The sequence below is a fragment of the Saimiri boliviensis genome, chromosome 3, assembly GCF_048565385.1.
Source record: "Saimiri boliviensis isolate mSaiBol1 chromosome 3, mSaiBol1.pri, whole genome shotgun sequence".
In the NCBI taxonomy this organism is placed as follows: Eukaryota; Metazoa; Chordata; class Mammalia; order Primates; family Cebidae; genus Saimiri; species Saimiri boliviensis.
The window spans coordinates 106,205,687-106,231,913 of record NC_133451.1 but is presented as its reverse complement, the minus strand read 5'-3'; the positions used below and the strand labels follow the sequence as shown (position 1 = coordinate 106,231,913).

The following is a 26,227-nucleotide window of genomic DNA, read 5'->3' as shown; positions in this document are numbered from 1 at the left end:
AAGTAGATGTCATTTAGAACTAAGTTACATAACAAAGAAAATTATGAAGGACTCTTTCAGTTACTTTGTTTTTGTAATAATACAGATACAATAAATTGCCTAAGTGACAGTTGTTCTATTGGGAAGTTAAAGGCAAAGGTGGAAGAATGTTCCCTTCGACATCTTCATCTATGCTCTAAATTAATTCAGCAACTCTCCTAAGAAACAGTACTAATTATAAAACCTAGAATAAGCTCTCCATCTCTGTTGGTTATTGCATTAATTTCCTAAGGTTGTCATAACAAAATACGAAAAACCGAGTTACTCGGATTAAGGCCCACATCAACATTCCCATTTTAATGCAATCACCCCTGTAAAAGCCTTGTCCCCAAAACAGCTTCATTCTGCATTACTGTGGATTAGATTAGGACTTCAACACATAAAGTTAGAGGGAATACAATTTAGCCTGTAACAGTTATTATTAGTGTCATCACATTTATTACATTAATTCATTTTAAAATACTGTTTTAATCTTCATAGCTACACCAAAAGATATGTATTTTTTTTAGTCTCCATTGAACAAAAGATTCTAAGACCCCAATTATCTCAACTAAATTTCTTAAACAAGAATTGATGAAACAAGAATGCCTTCTGTGATATTAAGTTTCTTCCGGAAAGTGTGTAACAAAGAAAACTTCCAATGTGGACATTTTTCCATATTATCACTCTTTCCAACCTGCTGCTAGGAAAGTCCAACCTGTAGCTTAGAACATGCTCCCTTTAGACAGGCAGAGCAGCCACACACAAAGCAGCACTATAAATTGTTGGCCCAGCAAAATTACTCCAATTCTTATTTGCAAATTCTTTCCCTCTGGTCAGGATTCAAAGCTTCAACCCAATCAGGATTCAAAGCTTCAACCCAAAGAGTTGATGAGCATTTATTCTTCATCACAAGTCTTCTTGAATCAGGGTTTGAGCTTTAATGTTTGGAAATGAAAAGCTGGCATCTTGAAAATGGCCGAAAGAGCATATCTAAATACGTGAGACTAAAACATTCATACTTGCTTGGAAGCATAATATGGTTACCATGGCAGCAGCTTTGGGGACAAACAGCAGACAGCAGCAGCTACAGATTATTTTAGCCATATAGATATATAATATGATATATATAATACACTATATATTTAAATAGTCATGTTGCACAAAACAACATTTCCATCAATGATAGGCCACATGTACAATAGTGGTCCCATAAGATTATAATACCATATTTTTACTGTCTTTTCTGTATTTAAATATGTTTAGATATGAAAATACATGCCATGTGTTACAATTGTATGCAGCGTTCAGTTCAGTAGTATGCTGTTCAGGTTTGTAGTCTAGGAGCAATAGGCTATACCATATCTAGGTGTGTAGCAGGCTATATCATCTAGGTTTGTGTAACTACACTCTATGATGTTCACACAATGACAAAATCACCTAACGATACATTTCTCAGAATGTATTCCCATCATTAAGTGACTATGTATTATATACTAGAAGCTATTCAATTGAGCTCAATAAACGTACTCTGGAACCCTGCTCTGTGGACTGTACATTTGGGAAGTTCTTTATTTCACTAAGACTAGGCTCTTTTCAGAAGTTCCAATACTTTCTCCAGTCGATGGAGATCTCTCTGCAGGACTCCACGTCATGTTATTCTATCAGACCACACAGATATCTTTATTCTTGTTTTTCTTTCATGCCTTAATTCCTTTCTCTTTTCTCTAAGGAATAAAACAACTGAAAAAAAGAAAAAGTGTTTTCCAATACAAGCTCAGGCAAAAATTTAATGAGTTATTTTGTTCTGATTTAGAAGCACTTAGGTATAACAAAAAAATGTTAGGGAAATATATTAAAAGCTATGACTAAAATGGTATATTTTATCCTCTATAATTTTCACTTGTTTGTGTTTAGTTAGGAATCATGATATGCTGTAAGAATCTCTGGTGATTTAAGCTGGCAGGATATATTAGCTTGTTTTGTCACATTGTCTTTTCCAAATTCAAAAACTGTTAAATGATTTTACTGTTCTCTTGCTTCTAAATTCCATATAATAGATAATAGAGTAATATTTTTGAATTAATTCTTGCTAGTTTATACAGATTATATATATATATATATATATATATATATATATATATTCTACATTTTTCAAAATGGGTGACATTTTAACAGGTAATATCATTTTCATTTAAACAACATAACAAGAACAACCAGTGATTGAAGAAAAACAAATTCCATTTCAAAAAGAAAATCTGCTCTACTATAGAAAAATAACTTAGGATATTTATGTCCTCTTTACTCATTCCATGATTCCATCCTTTTATAAATCATACTGTTTTATTCTAGTATAAAAAGAGAGAAATACTGTAGCCTTCGGTAACTTTCTGAATCTGCCCTGTGTCACGGATGTGAGTGGTCCCTACGGCCTTTTCAAAACTGATTTCCTGTGTAACATATTGTTTTTGTCCCTCCACCCAAGTTGCTATGATAAGGCAGTTCTCAGGCTAAAAAGTGGCACAATGCCTTTCAAAACCAATTGAATTTAAATAGTTTATTTCCCAGTTGGAAAAGAAAAGTAATGAGGTATACACGGGTTGGGTTTTGTTAGGTTATAAGTTTTCTTTATCCTAGGAAATACTTAACAAAGGAACCAGTTCATTTGTAACAGAATTTTATTGGTAAGTCTATGAAATGGCAGATGTCCTTTTTCTGTTTCTGTGTTAAGTTCAGTGCTGGCATTAAACTTAATAACATGCAAAGATACAAACTTTGAGAAGGTTGATTTCAATATAAAAATTGATATGCTGACCTTTTAAAATTTTTATGTTGGTCAGAACACAGGAAGTTGGGAATAAATTCTTAAATATTGTGCAATCAATCTATTGGTAACACATTCTCATGATTTCTGCCAGCTGGCACAAGCATAGGAACTTTACTCATAAAGTAAAAGTTTAGTAACTTATTGTTTTGTTACATGAGGTGATGGGAATTTGAAGGAACAAGTAATATATAAACTCTTACTAAGTTGAAGTAACTGGGCTAATCCCTAGCATAAAATAAGGCCTAAAAAGAAAGGCTGTGCCTTTAACAAGTTTACAAGATACTTAAAAAAAAAAATACGTAAACACAAAATACGCCAACTCAAGAAACTAGTCATGAAATCCTATGATTTTGAGATTAGAGTATTAGATGGATGAACAAACATTAAAGACTCAGAGTCTTTAATGAGTCTTAGGACATGTTTTCTCCAAGAGGTTATCTTACATATGTAAATAACCTTCACCCCCACAGGCCAATTATTATTTTCATAAATCCTTAAAAGGACTGCATCCTGAGCTTGCCAGATTTTTAAGACTCTGAAAAAAATTATTGGCTCAAAACTATGAAAATAAAATTATAAATTAAAATTATTAACTAATTAATAATGTTTTTGAAATAGTATATTATACCAACTATTCAGCTACATTGAAATACTAGTTATCTAATTCTATATAAATGATGTTGAATGTAGGATATGGGACCATCTTAAAATATTTGACATAGCACAGTCAAACCTGTAAGAGAGGCTAGATTATATGAAAGCTTTTGAATGGTCGTGTTCCAACCAAAGCAGTCACATGCCACTGCTAAGCATTTGGAGTAAACAACATTTAAACAAAAAATCAATTTTTAGTTCTATCAAATGATGTTAAACATTTCAGGTAAACAACACACAAACAAGAAATTAATCCTTAGTTTTGTCTAGTACTAACATAATTAGATAGCAGAATTAAAACCATATAAATAATTCCATAAAACTCAAAGGAAATAGGATGTCTTTACTAAAATAAAAAAATAAAGAATATAAAAGATATAGTAGTCCTATGATCTGAACCATGTAGTAAAATTTTAGTAAATGCACCTCCCAAATCGCTGCAGTGGCATTCTAATTGTTCCATTTTCAGTAATTCAGTCATTCCTCCACGACTGCTAACTTTGTTGGTAGATGAATTTTCTCACTGGAAAAATTGTCATTCTTTCTTCCAAGTCTCAGTTCATGCTTTCCTCATGAGTAAACTCTTTGCTTTTCTCTTCCCAAATCCAAATCTACCTATCTCTTCAAACTGTGCATTGAGACAAAAACATTTCATGTGAATTAACAAAGATGTGATATCTTATTTTTACTGGTCATGAAAGACACATCTATTTATTTACCTTTTTTTTTTTTTTTCAAAGTTAAGAAGATTTTTAACTGCCTTGGTCTTTTGATCTGTTTCTATATATTCGCAGAATGGGAGCTAAGTGGGGAGAACTGTAATATCACCTCAGACACCAAAGCCCAGAACCATCTGTACTCACGCAAAACCCCTAATTGTCTACTCCACATTGTCTATTCCTATCCCCTGAATCCAAGAGGGCTGTCTCAACAGTAACCTGGCGTTGGACTGTATATACACTGTCACTAGTGTATATACAGTCCTTCACTGGCCTCTGATCTCTCCTGCCCAGGTTCTGCCTTGGTTCTTTATCAGGGGTTCTGGGACATTCTCACTAAGTTTTGGATTTGTTCCCTCTCCAACCTATGCTTCAACACTATTGACAATTCGGTTATTGCTCTCTTTACGGTTCTGATCTTCACTTTTTATGCCTTCCCACTTTAATACCTTCTCCACCACTCTGAATGGCTGGCTCATTCATGGCCTCAATCACCACTTTCCTTTCTTCTTATATTATTTCTAAACTCTCAGCTTTTGAACTTTAATCTTACTTAACTAATCTTGCTCTCCTGGTTGAAGTTATTCAATCTACATTACAGTCAAAGGGGGAATAGATGCAGCAAACTATCTGGTTATGTGTGCACCCATGCAACTACCCTGCATGAACTGCACATGTACCCCAGAACCCAAAGTAAAATAAAAATAAAAATTAAAACAAAACAAAACAAAAGCAATTTTATTTTTCCCCAGGTTTATTAAGTTATAATTGACAAAGAAATAATGTATTTACAGCTCGATGTTTTGATAAGCGTATATATTGTGAGACATTGTGATGCACCGTATATGTTGTGAAATATGCTAGCTGGTTTTTAAATAGTGGTTATCCGGATTAACAATATTTGGTAGGTTTTTTCCATATGATTTACTCTAATCTTGCAGCACTTTCCAAAGAAGATTATCATTTTTCCCTCTTTAATGATAAGAAAAGTGAGACTCACCAAACTTAGATCTTGGTCTCTCTGACTTCAAGTCTACTCTCTGGCCATTGTAATAGTAGCTCCCATATTAGAAAGACTCCAAAAATAAGCTTCTCAGTACACATCTTGCAATTTCTGATTCCAGACGTTGCAGGGACCACTCCAAGTGATTCCAACAGTGATGCAGGTTTGGGAACTGATGTATTGCACATACTGCCACTGCTCTACTGTACCTCAAGCATGAAGCACTCCACCTTTGAAATTAAACTGGAATCATTTTCAAAACCTCAGTGTGCAATCATTAAAATATTTGTATACTTATATGATAATCCTTCATGATCTGCGCATGTATCCCAGAACTTAAAGTATAAAATTTTAAAAAAAATCCTCAGTGTGTTCTTACAGATTCATGAGACATATTTGGTTCAGAGGTGTTTCATATACTAGTCTGCTCATATGAAGAATATATTATCTGGTCTAGATTATGTGCTATAATTATTTCTCCTGCTCTGTCTTTTTCCCAGACCCATTTGAATGACAGTTGGTTAACACCAGTAGTTCAGTTTCAGTCTTGAAATGAGATTTTTTCTCTGTAGTCCCGGCAGACCTACATAAGGACAAAAACCCTGTCCATGAGGTCATAATCATATAGACGTTTCTAAGTTACCATTGTATACTGCGAAAAAATGAGAATAAGCTACCAGCCTGGTCTTCTACAAAAGTTAGCATTAAAAAGTGTATGCAGTTGTTTTGTTTATAAAAGGAAATCAAATTTTAACCTAAGTATTCTAAATAAATATTTCTCCTGGAATATAGCCATGAATATTTTTCATGACTTGAGGATATTGCTATATTCCAACAACAATGAGACAAAAATCCATTCTTTCCTCTCAGACCTGCTAGGTTGGCAATCTAATGTTGTGTATTTTTAAAATGCAAACTGAGATACATAGAATCGTTGTAATTATTTTTTTTTATAGTTGAGCTTTGCACATCAAATGTACATCAAAACACTCAGGAGTTTTAGAAAAGTGAGGAAATCTTCAGACTGATGGATTTAAAAAATAAGAACAAAGCATCTAGATCACTATTTTACCAAACACGTTTGTGACCATAATTTTTCCACATTTATACAGGCAAGGAAGTGAGGTATGGAGATATCCAGTAATCTTCTGAATCAATTAAAGATACACTGGAAGATACAGAGAGAAAACCCAGGATGTATGACTGAAGGCTGCATATTGGACTCAGCAGTACCTCACGATGCTGTTATTAATGTTTCTACAATGCTTTCTCATGGATACAGAATCCTCTTAGTCAACATTATCAATTGTATTTGTCCTGTAAGTCAATAAAATAATTTTAAAATATATTTTTAAGAGATGGGGTTTCACCACATTGCCCAGGCTTGTCGCAAGAAATCTGCCTGACTTAGCCTCCCAAACTGCTGGGATTAAATGCATGAGCCTCCATGCCTGGCCCAAAAACTGATCTTTTAAGCCCAATGTAAAGAATGCCAAAGGAGAAATGTTGCCTCTGCCTGGCTCTCTCTCATCTGTGGTAGAGCTAAAAGTAAATAGACCTGGGCCTCAGTTGGTCAGGACTTCACTTTAAAAGTTTCAGTTGAATATAGTTGATTTTGGAGTAAGTCCAAAGAATGAAGAGGGTTCTACTTCCGAGATGGCAGTCAAAGAAGTCATTATGCCAGGAAAGATTTTAAAATCGAGGAAATGAATCAGGATGACTGTGAATGGAGAAAGTCAAATGCATCACTAAATCAGGAGGGCCAGGCAGATGAGAAACCAAAAAATCGTAACCAGCTTTGGAAAATGCTCATTACAAATGAGATTCCAGCCAGATGAGCTGATGGTTTACTCATTCACTTCATTGTTCTTTTCATCTATGACATAATGGTTCAGTGTAACTTCCATAAAGCAAGTCTGTTCACTTTAGGTTGTTGTGTTCATTAAACGGAGAAATCATGTTTTCTAAATTCTGACCTATTATTTGGTATTGCACCTTTTGTGAACTCCAAGAATAGTCTAAGAGGAAAATCTTAAGCTTTAGTATAAGTGGCATCTTTTGTCAAGGATGAAAATTTAAAATGTAAGCTAGCATTAAAATTCTGACAAATATTCATTCATGTATTCAACAAATGTATTTTTTACTGTGCTTAAGGCAGGATGGTGCAAGGAACTAGAGACTGAGCATATTACTAAATGGCCATGGCCTTGAGGTTTAGTAATGTTTAATAATGTGAACTTAAGGGGAATAAGAAGTTTTCCAGTTCTCCACTCAGATTATTATTGCTCAGAGCAAGGTATTAGATATAAATCTGAGAAACAAAAGAAAGACCAATTAGATAATCTACTTATGCCTTGGAGAACTAAGCAAAATGAGAATCCTTCTAATTTATTTTGTTGAATAAATTCCAATCAAAAGGTTGCCCTTTTTGCATAATAACATAGTAGAGAGATTTATAAATCTCACATTTATAATTTAAAGTTTTGACAAGTATTTCTAAGTGGCATTTCAGGATTCTTATCAATTATTTTTTTGACTGTAAAATCATGGTTAGTGACTTGATTAAGATTTTTCTGCAAATCAGGAGTTAGAATCAAATCCTTGCTTTACTTAATAATATTAATTCCCAACACCATAAAATTTTTCCCCATATAAAAAGCACTATTTTGTCTGTTGTATGGTATAGCTACAGGCTGTAGTAAAAGCTACAGACTTTTTTACCACTTTTTTTGGTGCTGAAGGAAAGGAGACAGAAGATGTCCACGTCTGCTTCATAAAGCATTAGAAAAGGTGGTCTTCTAGATGGAAAAAACATTCAACTGAGATAATTATAAAATTCAAATCTTATTAAACCCTGGCATTGGGAGGTTTATTATTGCCTCTTCCTATTTAATATATAATCATTGATAAAGCAATACCTCTAAAATAGCCCTTTGGAAACCAAAAAATGTGTTTGCTTTTCCTGTAACAAAAAGGTGAGGAAATTTGAAAAATTAATTTATTTGTATGTTTATCTGTATGTTTTGAGGTGCTTAATTTCCTGCTTGTTTAGCTTTCTTTTATAATTTAACTTTGCTCCTTATCATAATACTAAGTTATATAAAGTACTTAGAAATGACATATAGATTTTTTTATATATGTAGTCTTTAAATCCTCATAACCCTATGAGATAATAAATTATTATTCTTATAATAATTATTCTTATAATAAATTATTATCCTTATTTTGTGGCTTGAGAAACTGAAGCACAAAAATATATGACTTGCCCTGAACATTCTTGTTTTATATTTCGACGACATCACTGAAATTTACTATTCAAATATCACAAATAAACAATTCCTTGAAGGATTTTCACGTAATATAAAATAACAGCCAGAGGAAATTCTCTTTCCAATTACTGATTTTTAAGTTAACATATAATTTCTGAATTAATTTATTTGTCTTTCTTGAGGTTAGACAGCCAATGTGTATATGAGTTTAGGACTGAATTCAAGCTAGGCATTTTTATTAGAAATTAACACATACAAATATAAATCATTATTTAAAAAAAAATCCTTGCTATAAAGAAGATTTTTAAATGAAGCAAAACAGATACATTAACTACCTTTCTTTGTCTTTGTGCGACCCTCAGAGACCCTTCCCGAAGTAAATGAGAGCGAGGAGTTGTTAAGCCGAGTCCAGGTTTATTGGGGTTTGCGGGCAACCCACGCGGGAGAGGAGCTGAGCTGCACCCAGCAGCTGCCGGAGAGGGTTTTTATAGGGGCGGCGGCCTGTTTAGGCGAGGTGTTGCAGAGTGATTGGTGGAAGGGAGAGCAGAGGAGGGTTTTCTGCGTGCCAGAAGGGGATTGGTCACCTCTTGGCGGGCTTAGGTTTGAATTTTATTGGCTGTCTTGTTTCTAGGCAGACTACTGCAACTGCCAAGGGGTGGGGGATGGGGGCTGGCTTTAGGTTTGGCGGGTTAAGGCTGAGCAGTGATTGGTCGCCCTGCGCTACCAGGCAGAATAGGGTCTGCAGGCGGACTCCAGGAAGTGAGGGACAAAATGGAGGACTGTGGGTTTTTCTACCAAACAGTCTTTCCCTCTACACATTGATTTTTCCTTTTTCCAAACACAGGTATTTTTAAAAATTATATTTTTTTTATCATCGATTTTACTTCTGTATTAACTCCAGAAGAGGAGTGTGGCTGACAAGATAGCCAAATAGGAACAGCTCCAGTCTGCAGCTCCCAGGAAAACCAACACAGAAAATGGGTGATTTCTACATTTCCAACAGAGGTATCCAGTTCACCTCACAGGGACTGGTTAGCCAGAGGGTGCAGCCCACAGTGGGGCAAGCTGATTCAGGGTGGAGTGTTGCCTCACCCAGCAAGTGCAAGGAGTTGGGGAACTTTCTCCCCTAGCCAGGGGAAGCCATGAGGGACAGTGCCATGAGGAACAGTGATATCTGGCCCAGATACTATGCTTTTCTCATTCTCTTCTATTTTTGAATGCCTGCTGTGCGTATTGAGTAAATGGAAGAGTTGAGCTTAAAAGACAGGCCTTGCTGATGCCAGAGTTTAAGAACTGCCCTTTCTCCAGTACCATGCTGCGTCCTTCTCACCCTCTGGTCCCTGCTCCAATGCTATTTTCTCTCTCAGCAATATATTTTCATCTATGCAAATAGAAAGGCATCTTTTCAGTTGCCACATTGCTTTTTTTTCTCACAGGGACCACTGTTCTGTGCTGCCTGATGTTCAACATCTGAAAACCATTGTATTATATATTTTGTTTCTCTAATTGTTGCTTAAAAGGATAAATCTGGTCCCTATTATTCTATCCTGGTGGGAACTGTCCAAGTCCATGTACACAATTTTTGTACCTACAAATGGTTGTTTATACAAAAGGACTTCTTACAAGGGGAGTATCTCACATAAAGGCAGTTCATGTAAAAAAAAAAAAAAAAAAATCCAGAAGACATTGAACTGTTACCTGTGAATAATTCTATAAGGCAATTTCTTGTTAAGAGTGATCAACTTTAATAAGTATTACACAATCAGATAAGGTCTAGGCAAGTCTTTCACTTGTCACACTTAAAAGGACATAGTCCTACTCAGAATGTTAGTGAAAGCACACGCCTCCATTCAGGTGTGGGATGTCAAGCATGCACATTTTCTGAGAGAGGGCTTTAGACCATTCTTTGCGGGTGTTTTCTGGCAGTCTTTTCTATTTGCCTCTTCTACAGAGAACAGCAGAATTCCATGCATCTCACGCACAACTTTCAAGAATTATTTTAAAATGAAAATCTAATCCCATCAATTCAATTCCTTTGAAATGCTGCTGGCTTTATGACCAAAATTGCTAAGAAGTCTTACTCTGTCCTGAAAGATCTGACTTCTCTTGTCCCGTCTGGAACCTCTATTCCTCTTACCTACTTTAAACCACTTTCTTCCTTACTTTAAACTACTCTGCTGCCTCAGGACCTTTCCTTAAACTTTTCTCTTAGGTCTGCTTACCATTAAAAAAAAAAAAAAAAAAAAAAAAAAGTGATTTTTTTTTTTTTTTTTTTTTTTTTTTTTTGAGACGAAGTTTCGCTCCTGTTACCCAGGCTGGAGTGCAATGGCACGATCTCGGCTCACCGCAACCTCCACCTCCTGGGTTCAGGCAATTCTCCTGCCTCAGCCTCCTGAGTAGCTGGGATTACAGGCACGCACCACCATGCCTAGCTAGTTTTTTTGTATTTTTAGTAGAGATGGGGTTTCACCATGTTGACCAGGATGGTCTCGATCTCTCGACCTCGTGATCCACCCGCCTCGGCCTCCCAAAGTGCTGGGATTACAGGCTTGAGCCACCGCGCCCGGCCGATTTTTTTTTTTTTTAAAGCTATTGCCAAGAGTTTTAGAACATTTACTTAGAGCTGACTGTAAATCACAGGGAATCATTTTGTGGCCAACGGCTCACTCTAACAATCTAACTAGGTTAGTAGGTCATTGAAATTCTTTTCCCTCACTTGAAGCCGATCTTTTCAGTAGTGGTGGGTGGAAGGGAATGCCATAATAAAATGTCAACAGAATTCATTTTTTTTTGCAGTTTTTAAGAATTAGCTAGGAAAAAGTGACAGTCCATGAACTACATTTTAGAGTCTAAAAGGAACCCCATGTTGGCCATCTCTTTTGAAGTATGCTACCAACAGTAGTGTGACTTGCGGCTCCTTTTCTATCTCCTGTCTTCCCAAAACTTGCTCTCTTCACTGAACCAACTCACAACATAGGTAAATATATAGTCTCTACTTTTATTTTATCATGATAATGGTGAAAATTGCTTAATTTTTCCCTCAGTGCTTCTATGTTCATCTGTGTGTTTTTAGCACTGAAATGTGTGTTGTTAGCTTTTTCTATTTACACAATTCAATTTTGAACAATTGATTTTTTATCACTTCAATTATTATTCACCTCCATTTTTTAAAATGTGGGGTTAAAATGGTTTTGTTCCTTTCATTTTTACTTAAAAGGTAGAAGTGTTTAGAAGACAGGAAAAGGCAGCAATCTACGGTAGAAGTCGTATCGGATCAGAGGGTAAGGGATCTGAGTCTAAAACGCAATTCATTCATTTAGATGTTACATACGTGTTTTTATATCTCAAATTCTGTGTCAGATACTGGCAATATCGTGCACAATATTTCATCTTCCCTGCTTTTATAACACTAACAGTCTGATGGGGAAGGCAAGAGATAATCACATAATAACAAAATAAAAATGTAACTACAAATGTGATAAGGGCATTATAATGCAGAAGAACTCGAGAGAGGTTAAAGAATGCTTCCTGGAGGAAGTGATATCTAACCAGAGATATGAGATATAAGGTGGGGTAGAGAGCAGTGAAGACTGGTCCAGGCAGAGAGAAAAGTTTAAGAAAGGCCCTGAGGCAGCAGAGTGGTTTAAAGTAAGGAAAAGAGTGGTTTAAAGTAGGTAAGAGGAATTAGAGGTTCCAGATCAGACAAGAGAAGTCAGATCTTGGAGGACCTCATAGGGCTTTTTAGTGATTTTGATCATAAAGCCAGCAGCATTTCAAAGGAATTGAATTGATGTGATTAGATTTTCATTTTAAAAGAATTCTTGTGCCCAATCTGTGGAGAATGAATTAGAAAGGTGCCAGAGCATAAGCAGGAAAGAGACTGCGGAGTTTCAGAATGTAGCCTGTGGTCTTTCAGAATTCCATGATGGATTGTATGTAGTTTCAGCAGAGACCTGCGTTTTGCCATTAACTAAAATGAGGAACAACTTTGCAAGGGAATATCATGGGTTTGTTTTTAGACTATTAACCCTTGAAATATCTTTGAAGGATATCTTCACAACTGAAGCTTTTAGGGATTCACTTGCTATATCTATAAAATGAGAAAGTAAGTAAATCAGCTCTAAGATACTTCTTTTACCTATCTACTTTGACTTTATTCTTTCTCCTTTAATTCTTATCCATAGAAGAAAGTGGGATACATTGCTTGATTATAACCAGAAAATTTTAGAATTGGAAAAGAAAGGACTTATGCTAATCTTGACCAAGTATATTTTCAAAGTTAGAAGAAAAGGTGTTTGGAGTCCAAAGTGTCAACTATAGTTTTTTTTTTTTTTTTTTTTCTTGTCTCTGAACTGAATATGGCATTAAATTCCCTATCTGATTTCTTTGCCACCTGTTCCCAATCATTACAGGTCTTTTTTGCAAAGGAAGTGAGGTATATTAGTTTGCTCTCACACTGCTAAAAAAGACATACCTGAGACTGGGTAATTTATAAAGAAAAAAGGTATAATTGATTCAGAGTTCCACATGGCTGGGAAAGTTTCACAATATGGCAGAAGGCAAATGAAAAGCAAAGTCACATCTCACATGGTGGCAAGCAAGAAAGCATGTTCAAGAGAACTCCCATTTATAAAACCATCAGACCTCGTGAGGCTTACTCACTACCACAAGAGCAGTATGGGAAAAACTGCCCCCATGATTCAAATACCTCCACCTGGCCACACCCTTGACATGTGGGCATTATTACAATTCAAGGTGAAATTTGGGTGAGGACACAGCCAAACCATATCAGTGAGAGAACACCAGTTATACCAAAGATTTTTTTAATGCCTTTTAAAAATAGTTAAAAGGTAGTAAATACACAAAAATAAAAGATCCATAAATAGATTTTAAGGTCAAGTCTACAAATGCATTCATTAACGGTGCATATATCTCAGAAAATCAAAATCATAATTAGCTTAAGACAATACTGTATTTGCAGTGATAATACAGGATTCTTCCTGAAAACAGTGGCAATTGCAGCCACCTACATGGGAATGCTGGAAGTAAAAATTCAGGTAGCATAATAGGCAGCCTCTAAAATGGCCCCTAATGATGCTACCTCTTCTCATTTACACAGTTCAGTGGGGCTATACTTACTGACTCTCTTCTAACATACAGAATATGGCAGAAGTGATGGGTTGTCATTCCAGCATTCAGTCTTAAAAATCTCAAGAGAACAGCAAAAAAATTCACCCAGGCTCTGATTTCTCCCAATTCCCACCTCAGGCAGGTCTAGAAACAACATTCAAAATTCAAAAGACCATAATTTCTTGAGAGATCTTGACCTACAGGCAACCAGTCAAGGCATGCTGGGATTTTGTACTTAGAAACTATGACACAATACATGTTTATTGTTTCAAAATACTAAGTTTTAAAGTGATTTTATATACAGCAATAGATAACTATTATAGCAACAGGAAATAATCACCAGACATCATTATGAAACAGTGAATTAGATTCCACAGTTAACTGTAGCAGAAACATGCCAATTTTGGCCAGGCATGGTGGCTTACACTTGTAATGCCAGCATTTTCAAAGGCCAAGGTGGGTGGATCATGAGATCAGGAGTTCAAGACCAGCCTGGTCCAGATAGTGAAACCTTGTCTCTATAAAAAATACAAAAAAAGTAGCCGGGCGTGGTGGTGGGCATCTGTAATCCCAGCTACTTGGGAGGCTGAGGCAGAGAATTGCTTGAATTTGGGAGGCAGAGATTGTGGTGAGCTGAGATCACACCACTGCACTCCAGCCTGGGCAACAGAGTCAAACTCTGTCTCAAACAAACAAAAAAACAAAAAACAAAAACAAGAAAACAAAAAACAGAAACATGCCAGTTTGGTTCATGAACAGCAAAATTTTATTACTCTTAGTCACTCATTTTGCTGTACTTAATCACCCTTCGTTGTATTAAACCATGAGTAGATAGAATTCCCAAGCCATTTTTTCATAAGAAATAAAGAGGGGATGTTAATTTCTGAATCAGTTCTTGATCTCTTGGCTGACACTGACTGCCTATCAGTGGGCCATAAACTTTACCTAACACAAGCAAATAAACAAACAAACAAAAAACAAACACTGATTATGTCATCTGTACTTTCTTTAAAATAAATGCAAAGTGGAGAGTCTTGGGCTGTGGGGATCAGTATGTTCTAATGGAATCACTTTTGGCTGGAGATTGAGTACAGTTAGGAAGAGCCAAATCAGGTGTTTTCCCAGAGAGCTAGATAGTATCAAATGGAAATGAAAGTAGAGGGCCACACTTCCACTTAGGATATATAAATTTGCAAAAAAAATGGAAATCATTCTACTATAAGGACACATTATTGCAGCACTGTTTACAAGAGCAAAGACCTGGAACCAACCCAAATGCCCATCAATGATAGACTGGACAGGGAAAATGTGGCACATATACACCATGGAATACTACACAGCCATAAAAAAGGAATGAGTTTTTGTCCTTTGTAGGGACATGGATGAACCTGGAAATCATCATTCTCAGCAAACTGACACAAGAACAAAAAATCAAACACCACATGTTCTCACTCACAGATGGGTGTTGAACAATGAGAACACATGGGAACAGGGAGGGAAGCATCACACACTGGGGTCTGTAGGAGGGAAATGTGGGGAGACAGCAGGGGGTGGGGGGTTGGGGAGAGATAGCATGGAAAGAAATGCCATATATAGGTGATGGGGAAAAAGGCAGCACATCACACTGCCATGTGTGTACCTATGCAACAATCTTACATGTTCTTCACATGTACCCCAAAACATAAAATGCAATTAAAAAATTGCAAAAGGAGTATCACTTGCAATATAACAGTGAGAAACACCTGGATAATCTATTATATAAAACAGTCATTTTAATTGAGAGCTTACATCTCAAGGCAATCAGGTGAACTTTATTCCAAAGCAAGTCAAGCCACTCAGGAGAAATGGGACATATGAACTGTTTACCTTTGGCAGAGTACAGGAGAAAGAGGTGATAGTCACAAAAGCAGTTAAGTAAAACTGTGCAAAAATTGTAACAAATTATTAAAAACTGAAGGTTGGATAGTATGAGCGATTAGAATCTCTGGGAGCCCCAAACACAGGGGGAGTCCCTATCCGTTCATTAGCTCCACAAACGTCCTCTAGGCACTCAGAAGGAAGAATGGGGACAGGGCAGGAGACCTGAGAGACCCCCTCCTTGGTAGCCAAGTTTTAGTACCTGCCAAATCAGAGGGAAGAACAGGAATACCTAAAGAAGCCCATCCAAATGTCAGGTTCTGCTGCTGAGAGACAGAAAAAAAAAAAAAAAAACCCACCTGTGCTCCAAACTTTTCTCAAATATGAAGCAAAAATACCAGAAGAGCGAGAAAGACACCCATGCCCAGGATCTGACCCTACTTTGACGGGAGGCCAAGACGTCTGCTGCAGTCGTATGGGCATTCAGACCTCTCTGCCTTAACGTATGCTCTTACCAGATTTGTATTTCTTTCATGTTATTTAAGATTTCACTTTCTGTTCTTTTTTTTATATATACTTTAAGTTCTGGGGTACATGTGCAGATCGTGCATGATTGTTGCATAGGTATACATATGCCATGGTGGTTTGCTGCCTCTATCTCCCCATAACCTACATTAGGTATTTCTCCTAATATTATCCCTTCCCAATCTCCTCACTCCCTGCTATCCCTCCCCTAGCCTCCCCATACCCCAACAAACTCCAGTGTATGATGTTTCCCTCCCTCTGCCCATGTGTTCTCATTGTTCAACACCCACTTATGAGTGAGAACATGCAGTGTTTGGTTTTCTGTTCTTGTGTCAGTTTGCTGAGAATGATGTTTTCCAGTTTCATCCATGTCCCTGCAAAGAACATGAATTCATCCTTTTTTGTGGCTGCCTAGTATTCTATGATGTATATATGCCACATTTTCTTTATCCAGTGTATTATTGATGGGCATTTGGGTTCTATTCTTTTTTGGTTTTACTTCCTCCATTAACTGCAGAGGCTCTCCCATCTCTAGAGCTATGCAATGTGTGGAGAAGTGCTCCTGAAGAACTTCCCCCTTCTCAAATGTTCTATCTGGTCTATTTATGATGCTTATGTTCACCTTTGGCAGGAAGGAGCACTCTCCCAATTTCCATGGTCTCTTTTCATTCAGCTAATATTTATGAAGCACTGGCTAGGGAACAACAGCCTTCCAGCTTCCATCCTCTTTGTTAGGGTTGACATTCCTAATGAAATCCTTGTCTCAGGCTGGGCACAGTAGTTCATGCCTGTAATCCTAGCACTTTGGGAAGCTGAGGCAGGTAGAACACAAGGTCAGGAGTTCGAGACCAGCCTGGCCAGCAATGGTGAAATCCCATCTCTTCTAAAAATTGAAAAAATTAGCCAGGCATGGTGGTGCATGCTATAGTCCCAGCTACTCAGGAGGCTGAGGCAGGAGAATTGCTTGAATCGGGGAGGCAGAAGTTGCAGTGAGCCAAGATTGTGCCATTGCATTCCAGCCTGAGTGACAGAGTGAGACTCTGTCAAAAGAAAGACAAGAAGAAAGAAAGAGAGAGAGAGAGAGAGAGAGAGAGAGAGAGAGAGAGAGAGAGACGGAGGGAAGGAAGGAGGGAGGGAAGGAAGGAAGGAAGGAAGGAAGGAAGGAAGGAAGGAAGGAAGGAAGGAAAATAAATACAAGAGTTATGTTATTTTAGTGTTCTTGTGAAAGGCAACAGCAATCATTTTTCAGCCAGACATTTGGTAGAATTTAGCAGCAAGAAATAGCAACAAGACTTTCCCAACCAATCTCTCGTTTCCAAAAGTGGAATAGTGGGGTTGTTCAATGAGGCATTTTTAGAAGCTAAGAAGCAATAGGAAAAATGCCAGAATGTTCATATTCACTGAAGATACTTAGACAATGTAGGAAAGACTCCGTTCCATGCAATGACTATTTCCATGGTCTCTTTTCATTCAGTTAATATTTATGAAGCACTTACTATGGAACAAACATGGTGTTAGGACCTGGGACTAGAATGGGGAACAAAAACTCACCTGGTCCTTACTCCAGTGTGTGTGTTGGGATGGTGAGTGAGGACAGGAATTAATCAAATACCTGCACTATCTTTATAAACTGAAATAAACATTGTGAAGAGAAACATGGAGAAGATAAAGGGCAGAACTGATGCATGGTTAGAGATGTGACTTTTTAAAAAAACAAAATTGCTAATTATAGAAAATTGATAGGAGGAAAGTCAAATAATTACAGTCCTCAGGAAGTAGTAAAATGTTCTGATGTCATTTTGCAAAAGGATTGACTTTTATATTGTTAATAAAAATATATATAGAAGAAAACATGCACTTGTCTGAAACTTTGTAAGACAAACTTTATATTTTATATGGGAAAACAGTAAACTGGACAATGTTCATGCAGAGTTTCTCTGTGCTTTTAGTTCTTTTAATGTGTTATTATATATTCTTTTCATGCGTGTCTTAACTGGAGTAGGGTCTGAGTGGGTGGTAGGCAAATATCCTTTGTTAAAACTTGTTCTAATTATTTGCTTAAAATACAGTTCCCAGTGAGACAGACCAGATTCAACAAGTTGTTTGTTATTTCTGAATCAAAGAATTAGGTCAACAACATGGACACTTAAAAGAAATCATAATATAATATATATCTCTATAAAATTGATTCCTCTAGTTATTTCCTTAAAATAACATTGGCTTACAAAATGCGACTGATAGACATGATGTAGAAATGTTAAAATTAAAATAGTATAGGAAAATGTTATGCTTTTATTGAAAGTTACTAAAATAAAACATGTTTCAAAATGTGTAAGAAGACAACTATCACATTTTTGTCTTTCCATCTATAGTATTCTTTCAATTTATCTTTTTGTGTATAACCTGGAATTATTTAAAACACCACTATTTGCTTACCACTCCCTATCCAGTCTTGAACTAAGAAGGCTTTGAGTATCATGAATAATTTATTTGTTTCTTAGCACTTTGACCTTTTACTGTTTCACAAGCTATGAGCAAGAAAGTCTTTAATTTCAAACATCATCAAAGTTGATAGCAGTGCATAAAAAAGAATAATTAACCAAAATCAAAATTTTCCACTTAATAGTTTATGAATTTGAAAAACTCCCATCCCACTAGCTATACACATATAAGTATTGATTATATTATTTTGAATTCAAATACCTGTAAGTTAATTGGAATTGGATGTTTCCCCAAGGAGATACTATATATTTAAATGTATATTTACATGTAATTTTGTTTTGTTAAAACTGCTAACATACCCTTGTAAAGGAAGTACAGGTTTCTTAAATTATTTTACACAAAGATAAATTCATGAAAATTGCAAAACTAGTTTCTGTGTGGCATTAAATTGAAAGAAACAGAAGAAATACATTCAACTTATTTCCCAGGGTTTTTAGGGTGGATATTTTTAATTAAACTTAAGTCAGACTTTCTGGCTCAGAATACTCAATGTCTAATGGAACATCTGCAGAAAATCTGTTTTTTATTTGTTGTGGCAAGAAAACACAAGATAATCACAAGGGGAAATATTTCCCATAAATTTATTTTAATGAGTCAGATCTTTGACATTAAAAGGAAACTATATCAATTGCAGTAATGTTTAAATCAATGAAGTAACCAACATATTTCTCATGGGATTATTTTAATATAAAAATCTGACAAGCAACATTTTAAAATATGAAATGCTGTTTTAAAAAGTATTTCTGAAACCTTATCAGCAAAATAAGCATTCCCTATTTGGACAAGAAATATTCTAAAACATCTGCATTTGTTTTAGTATTGCCAAACCACGGTCTTACTGCTTCAGTTGATCCAGTGATTTAAGATTAAATGCTTCCTAAGAGGCTAGGGTTAGGGGCTGAACAGGGGAGGGAAGGAGGGGTACAGTCCAAGACTTTCATCATCATAGAAGGCATATTCCTTGACAATTCAACTTGGTGTTTGAAAATTAAATTCTTTCTGAACTAAGTGTAAGAACTTAACTAACAATTTACTTATAAAATGCTTTGTTTTAAATTTTTTTCTAAATTAAACTCTTCTAGTCAACTTATAAAACAAGGAGAAAGACACATACTTTAAAATAATAGTAATAAAGAGCACGACTTAATGAAAAAGCAAACATGGAAACCAAGTCAAGAGGCCCATACTTTTATTACCACTTAGGCAATGATTTGCTATGTACCTCAAGAAAGTCACATAACAATTCCTAGCCTGTCTTTGCTTATCCTGAAACAGATACATGGAAATAGTTACCAGCTGTTTCCAGGTTTAATGAGTCTGGGTGGGGTCTTCCTATGTTACATAAATACACTCCTGCCACTAGGCCTGGGTGGGCCTGCACGTAGCAAAAAGGGATAGGCTTGATCACCACAGAGCATCGGGCCCAAGTCAGAAACCACACAGGATGGTGCCAGGCAGCTCAGGTAAGTGTGCAAAGATCGAGAGGCTGGGCAGCCTGGGAGACAGACTCTCTTTCAGTCACTGCAGAATTATGAAAAAAGAGGGCAGATACGGGCAAGGACCAAAAAGAAAAAGGCAGCACATACAACCAGCACATCCTGAGTACCTGCTGTAAAGTGCAAACAGCAATAGTACCTTCGAAAGAAATTATGAGAATTGAATGACTTGACTTTTACTCATTAAAACTTTAGCAAATTCCTGCAATAAAAAGTACTAAAAAATTGTTGCTTTTCGAGGAGTGACTTGGAAGCCACACTGACTGGGTTCAAATCCCTATTCTAATACATCAGCTGTGTAACTAGCTTCTCTCTGGCTGAGATCCCTTAATTATAAAAGGGCGGTAAGGATATTACCTACTGATAGGACTGATGGAAGGTTTAAAGGTATTAATGCATACATAACACAAAGAAAACTGTCGCTGGCACCAATAAGCCATTCAATACTTGTGAGAGGTACAATGAGCACATCACATCCTGCCAGGTACTGTGAATGACACTTTGACAACTGCATCTCATTCCCTATGCCCAGTTAGTGTTCTCTGCGGGGAGGGGGAAAGGCTATATGGTAATTTGAACCCTCTTAAAGCAAGATATCACAAAGACCGCATAATGTTTCCAACCCAAATAAATAGGATATAGAATATTTTTAAATGGAGACTATTGCACACTATGCTATTACTAATCTTGGAGTGTCCTAGTTAAAAAAAAAAAAATGTCCATTGAATTCACTTCTTTTCCACAAATACTTACTAAATAACCACCATGTGGTTGATGTGGGTTGAAACTCTGTATATATCATATTAAAGAAACCTCTTTCAAAAAGGACCATTTTATTATTTTACAAAGATAAAGATCAGAACAAACTTTCTTCCCAGTTCATAATGTTATTACGTCCATTCCCAGAAGGTTTTTCTCTGGATGTGATTTTTCATTTGTCTTACAAGTTCTTCTTTCGGATCTTCTTTCAAAGGAGTTTTGCGTCTACTTTCAAGGAAACCGTTCCACTCTATTTTCTCCTCACTTTGTTCCCTGGAATCAGTTCTTACTGGACTTCCCATTGTCAGGAGTTTCCTCCTTCAGGACGAGCCTCCACCAATGCTGACCGTTTGCTATCAGGCCCTGTGACATGACCTGAACACAGCCAGAGCCAAACTTCTTACTCAGAGGAGGACGGGTACTGTGTAACAACCCCACCCAACCTGGGCAGCATGTAACAGTAACCACTTTATATAGTGATTCTGTGAGTAAATGGGGCAATTCTACCCTGGGCCAATTTGCTGAATCTCTTTGGTCACCTAGTGATTCAGCTCGGTTGGTGGTCTGGGGTCATTCATAGCCATTAATTAGCAGGCCGGCTAGGCCTAATGGGCCTCATCTCTGTGACAATGGACAACTCATCCGTACCTCATGTGGTCTCTCATCCTCCCACAGGCTAGCCCTGGTTTCTACCCACAGTTGTCTCCAGATTCTGATAAACAAAAACAGAAAAGCCAAATCTCAAAGTACAAACACTTTTTAAGCCTCTATTTGCAAGTTTACTCATGTCTCATCAACCAAAGTGAGTCAACTGTTCAAACCCAGATTCAAGAATGGGAAAAATAAATGACATCTCCTGACAGGAAGAGTTTTGCAAAGGGGCTGCACACAGAGATGGGAAGAATTTATAACCAGTTTGCACAGGAGACAAAGCCAAAAAAAAAAAAAAAAGATAAGATGTTACAAATCTTGAAGGGAAAGTTATATTTTTAATATTTCAAAAAAACATTAAAATGGTTATAATGGAAAAGTCAGTACTTAGTTGAATTTCCTTATACTTACGATGGCATAGTATCTGGATGTTTTAAGTTACACATGAAGCAAAGTTAGTCATCAACTTCTTTTCATTACTTATGAACTCTCTTTTAGTTATTCTCCTTCTCTTCTCCCTCCTCCTCTTCTCCCTTCTGGTCTTTTCCCTCCTCTTCCCCACTCCTCATCATCTTCTTTCATAGTATCCTTAATTCATACGGTTTTAGAAGAAGCAGTTTCAGAGCAACCTAAAACTTAATAGTTCACACTAATTTTATAGGTCAGTAATATTAACAGGAATCCATGATACATTCTTAGCATTTTAAGGTCAGAAGCTCTAGCCCTATTGAATTATTTCATATAAGCATGAACAGGTAAAAAAAAAAATTATGTGTAAGCAATTTACACTAACTAAAACTATAGGAAAGTGATTTTTAAAATTACAGTGGGGCCGGGTGTGGTGGCTTGTGCCTGTAATCCCAATGCTTCTGGAGGCCAAGGTGGGAGGATCATCTGGGCCCTGGATTTCCAGGTTTCGGCGAGCTATGATTGTGCCATTGCTTTCCAGCCTGAGTAACAGAGTGAGACGCTGTCTCTAAAAAACAAAAACGAATCAGAAGGCCAATTTATTATTTGGTAATGAATATATGTTTTCAGTCTCCAGGCAGAGTGTGCTTGCTATTTGATATGGTTTGGCTGTGTCCCCACACAAATCCCATCTTGAATTGTAATACCCAAAATCCCCATGAATCTTGGAAGAGACCTGGTGGGAGGTGACTGGGTCATGGGAGTGGTTTCCCCGTGCTGTTCTCGTGATAGTGAGTGAGTTCTCAGAAGATCTGATGGTTTTATCAGGGGCTCTTTCTCCTTTACTCTTTACTCTTCACTCTCCTGCCACCATGTGAAGAAGGGCCTTGCTTCTCCTTTGCCTTCCACCGTGATTGTAAGTTTCCTGAGGCCTCTCTAGCCATGTAGAACTGTGAGTCAGTTAAACCTCTTTCCTTTATGACTGGGTATTTCTTTATAGAAGTGTAAGAACAGACTAATATACTTTTTGTTTTCCTTGTACTATGAATGCTAACAAAAGGTCAATTTATATGAAAGAAATCAAGACAAATAGGTGTGACGAATCTTAGGAGATATTTCATCAGGCATTGATAAAAGCTGAGAGTAGCAAGGCTCCAAAATGAAGAGAAAAACAAGTCTACATGTTCTCTGTATTAAATTTAGCTAATCCTTTTGGTATGAGATTACCACATGCATGTAAGCATGAATTACATCACAGCCTATTTTACATTGATTACGTTTTAGTCTTTCTTTAGTTCTTTCAAAAGCTGTGAGAGCAAAACTTCAAAATCATTAAGTAGCAAGGAAGACCCAGCTGTGACTGAGTAGCATCAAATCAAGGAACACTCAGCAGCATGGAAGCGAAAGTAAAGAAAATAGAGTTGTTTAGCTGAAGTTGGGGTGCAATTGCTCCCACACTCTGTTAGGACCCTGCTTTAGACTCTCATAGTACTATATACATCAACTTCACAGCACTCATCACAATTGTGACTAATCACCCAATATCCATTCCCCTAGTAAACTGTAATCTCCATGAAGTCATGGGCCATGTCTGTCTTACGTCCTGCCGTATTTATCTCTAATGACTGACTCATGGTGGACCTTAAATAGGAAATAGTGGAGTTAAGGGCAAGGGTAAGGCAGGAGGAGGAAAAAGAACAAAGAGAAGACAGGAGCATATTTCAGAAATTGATTGAGAAAGTTTGGGGAGGTTGTGGCTGAGTTGGGTGAGTGAGTAGCAGAAAGGCCTGCCTGAATAAGTTAATAAAGGAAATGATCATCCTCTGGTTTCATAGGAATGAAAGTAGAGGAAAGGCATAAGCAAATATTTTCCATTTTGAGGAATTCGGGGGCCCAAAGAGACACTGAGCCTAAGGGTGGTTAAACTGGAGCTAAGTAGGAGGTTAAGCAATTGAAGAGGTTAATCAATTAAGGATCCAGGAACAGTACTTTAGACTTGGGCAAGAGGAACACTCGCCCCCTGTCCCATCCTATAGAGGGACTACTTTCTGTCCCTCCTCCAGTCCTGTTTTCTCCCCAGAGGGCAAAGAGCACAGAGTAAACATGCTCCCTTCTAGATCACATTTTTAATATCTGAGACTCCAGTATTTTATACACAGTTCTCTTTTTCAGGTCTGTCCTTCTGGGAGGGACCACGCAGCTAGTGTCTGCTCCCTGGATCAAGAAGAGAACCAGAGGGAACTGTCTTGGGTTAGGGATTGTGGGGGTGGCAGAAAAGTTTGGATATGGTCTAGGTTATGCATGCCCTTGGATCCAAATGCCTCGGGAGATGGAAAGCAGGGACAGAAAGCAAAAGAAGCGAGCATGGGCTGTTGACCAGCCACCTGAACTACCACTCATGATGTGGAACTCCAGCAAGTCCAGGATTCGAATCTTGAACCAAGCCTCCAGATCATTCTGAAGGGAAATATACCTTCCTTTTCTTCTAAATATACCATCTAATTCAAACTAGAATTTGAACTTGGTCTTCAACAACCCTTTCATTTTTCAGTTAAGGAAATAAGTGATAGCTTTACAAAGTGTGAAGGTTTTTGTTAACAAACAAGGTATATAAATGTAAGTGAATACATATATATACATAGTTTTACCATGAGACTATGGCGTGTTAGGCTTTGAAAAGATCAATTTCTCAGTTGGCCTCTGTTTGAAATATCTCTGACTTCATCAATGTAACTGGAGTCCAACTGGCTTCTGCCCTAGAAATCCTGCACTTTGTTTAATTAAGGAGAGAGAAAAGGAATATAAAAAGAAATCAAAGACTATAACTTTAGGGCTGGAATTTAGTAACTTTTTGTATTTACTTGAGGCCTCTGAAGCTCAGAAAAGTTAAATGAATTGCTCTATATCTCAAAGACATTAAACAAAGAGCTGGGCGATGAAACCATATCAGATTAGAATTCTCAGGTTTCCCTTTTCTCTGTCCTGTGAAACAGACTTCACCCATCTAGTAAATTTTATTGTTTTTTTCCTTACTTTCATATCATCCCCTATTCTGTTCAACACTGTCTCTGCCAATTATTCAAAATTACCAGTTTGAAACTGTGTATTATCTTATGGAGCAATAAATACATATGTCTTATATAGTCAGCATATCTTTTTCAGTTTCTATATATGTTACATTATAAGCATATTTTAGGTTTAGTATATTCAAAACGACCACTTCTAATGGTCATAGCATCACATCAAATTAATTCATTTTCTATTACTTAAAATCAAGGTTACTTCTTTTTATTTCATCTTAATCTTTACCAAATATTAAGGTTATTTCTATATTTTTCTATTATAGAAGGTACAATCGTGACCACAGTCATGAATATACATTTTAATTCTGCTGAATCATTTTCTTCAGGTAAATGTCAAAGAATGTTATTACTGAGCTAATGTGTAGAGATGTTTGTATTATTTGTGATTATTGCTACATTATTTCTAAAAAGACTGTATCAAACCAATGCTCTCAGTGAATTATTAGTTTCACTGCAATATTGACAGTATTACATATCATATACCATTATTTCTCCTAACTTACTCAATATAAGTATATGCCATAAATTTGCTTATAATTGTTTAATTATAATAAGATAAATAGTTTTACTTTTTTATCCATTTCTATTTGCATTAATTGTTTGCTCAAACTATTTACTTACTTATTATTGGTGGTCAAGATCTTTTTAATAAATTTGAATGAACTCTTTTTACGAAATACATATAACACTTTTTGTTAATTTCCTGGATATGATTTTCCAGTTTTTTTTTCCTTTCTAGGTTTGGTTTTTTAAATTAATTTTCATACAAGTAAAAATTGTATATCTAATGTTACACTGAACAAGTACAACCAGTTATTCAAGCAATTTCATTTTTATTTCTCACTGTCACACTAAGTTCTGTGGCCTTGACTTCTCTGACCTCTGAGACTTCTGGAGTCACTCTTAACTAACAAATGATCTCATGGGCGTTGAACATCACAAAACCTTTCCCCAGGTCAGTACTACTTCAGTATGGAAAACTAGAATATGTCTCCATTTCTCTATCTGCTATTTCTACTCCTCCTTCTTTAACTTGACAATCTCATGGAGAGCCAGTCAGCTTCTATAACTGCCTCTCTCTTCCCCTGGTTCATCAGCAGCCAATCCTAAGGCTTTCCTAGTATTTCCTAACTTGTGAACCTCAACTTCTTCTCCTCCAGGATCAATGGGCAGAGAGACAAAAGATCAGGGCATCAAATAAGTTCTTAAATGACCAATACAGTGCACTCTGGGGATGGTGGGTGTACAAAGGCAGCCTTTTAAATACAGGCTCCCCACCAACCTCTGAGCATCTCCAGTCTACAGTTGCCTTGAAATGAGACAAGG

The 26,227-nt window shown here is 36.7% G+C and overlaps 1 long non-coding RNA gene across 1 annotated transcript; it reads right to left on the bottom strand.

Annotated features, from left to right (window-relative positions):
* Window positions 1-2,678: 2,678 nt before the first annotated feature.
* LOC141584036 (uncharacterized) lies at window positions 2,679-8,936 on the bottom strand. Its single transcript, XR_012516918.1, has 3 exons — window positions 8,826-8,936; window positions 5,219-5,464; window positions 2,679-4,127 (listed from the first exon to the last, which is right to left on the bottom strand). It is a non-coding gene; the product is annotated as an uncharacterized LOC141584036 (long non-coding RNA).
* Window positions 8,937-26,227: the final 17,291 nt, after the last annotated feature.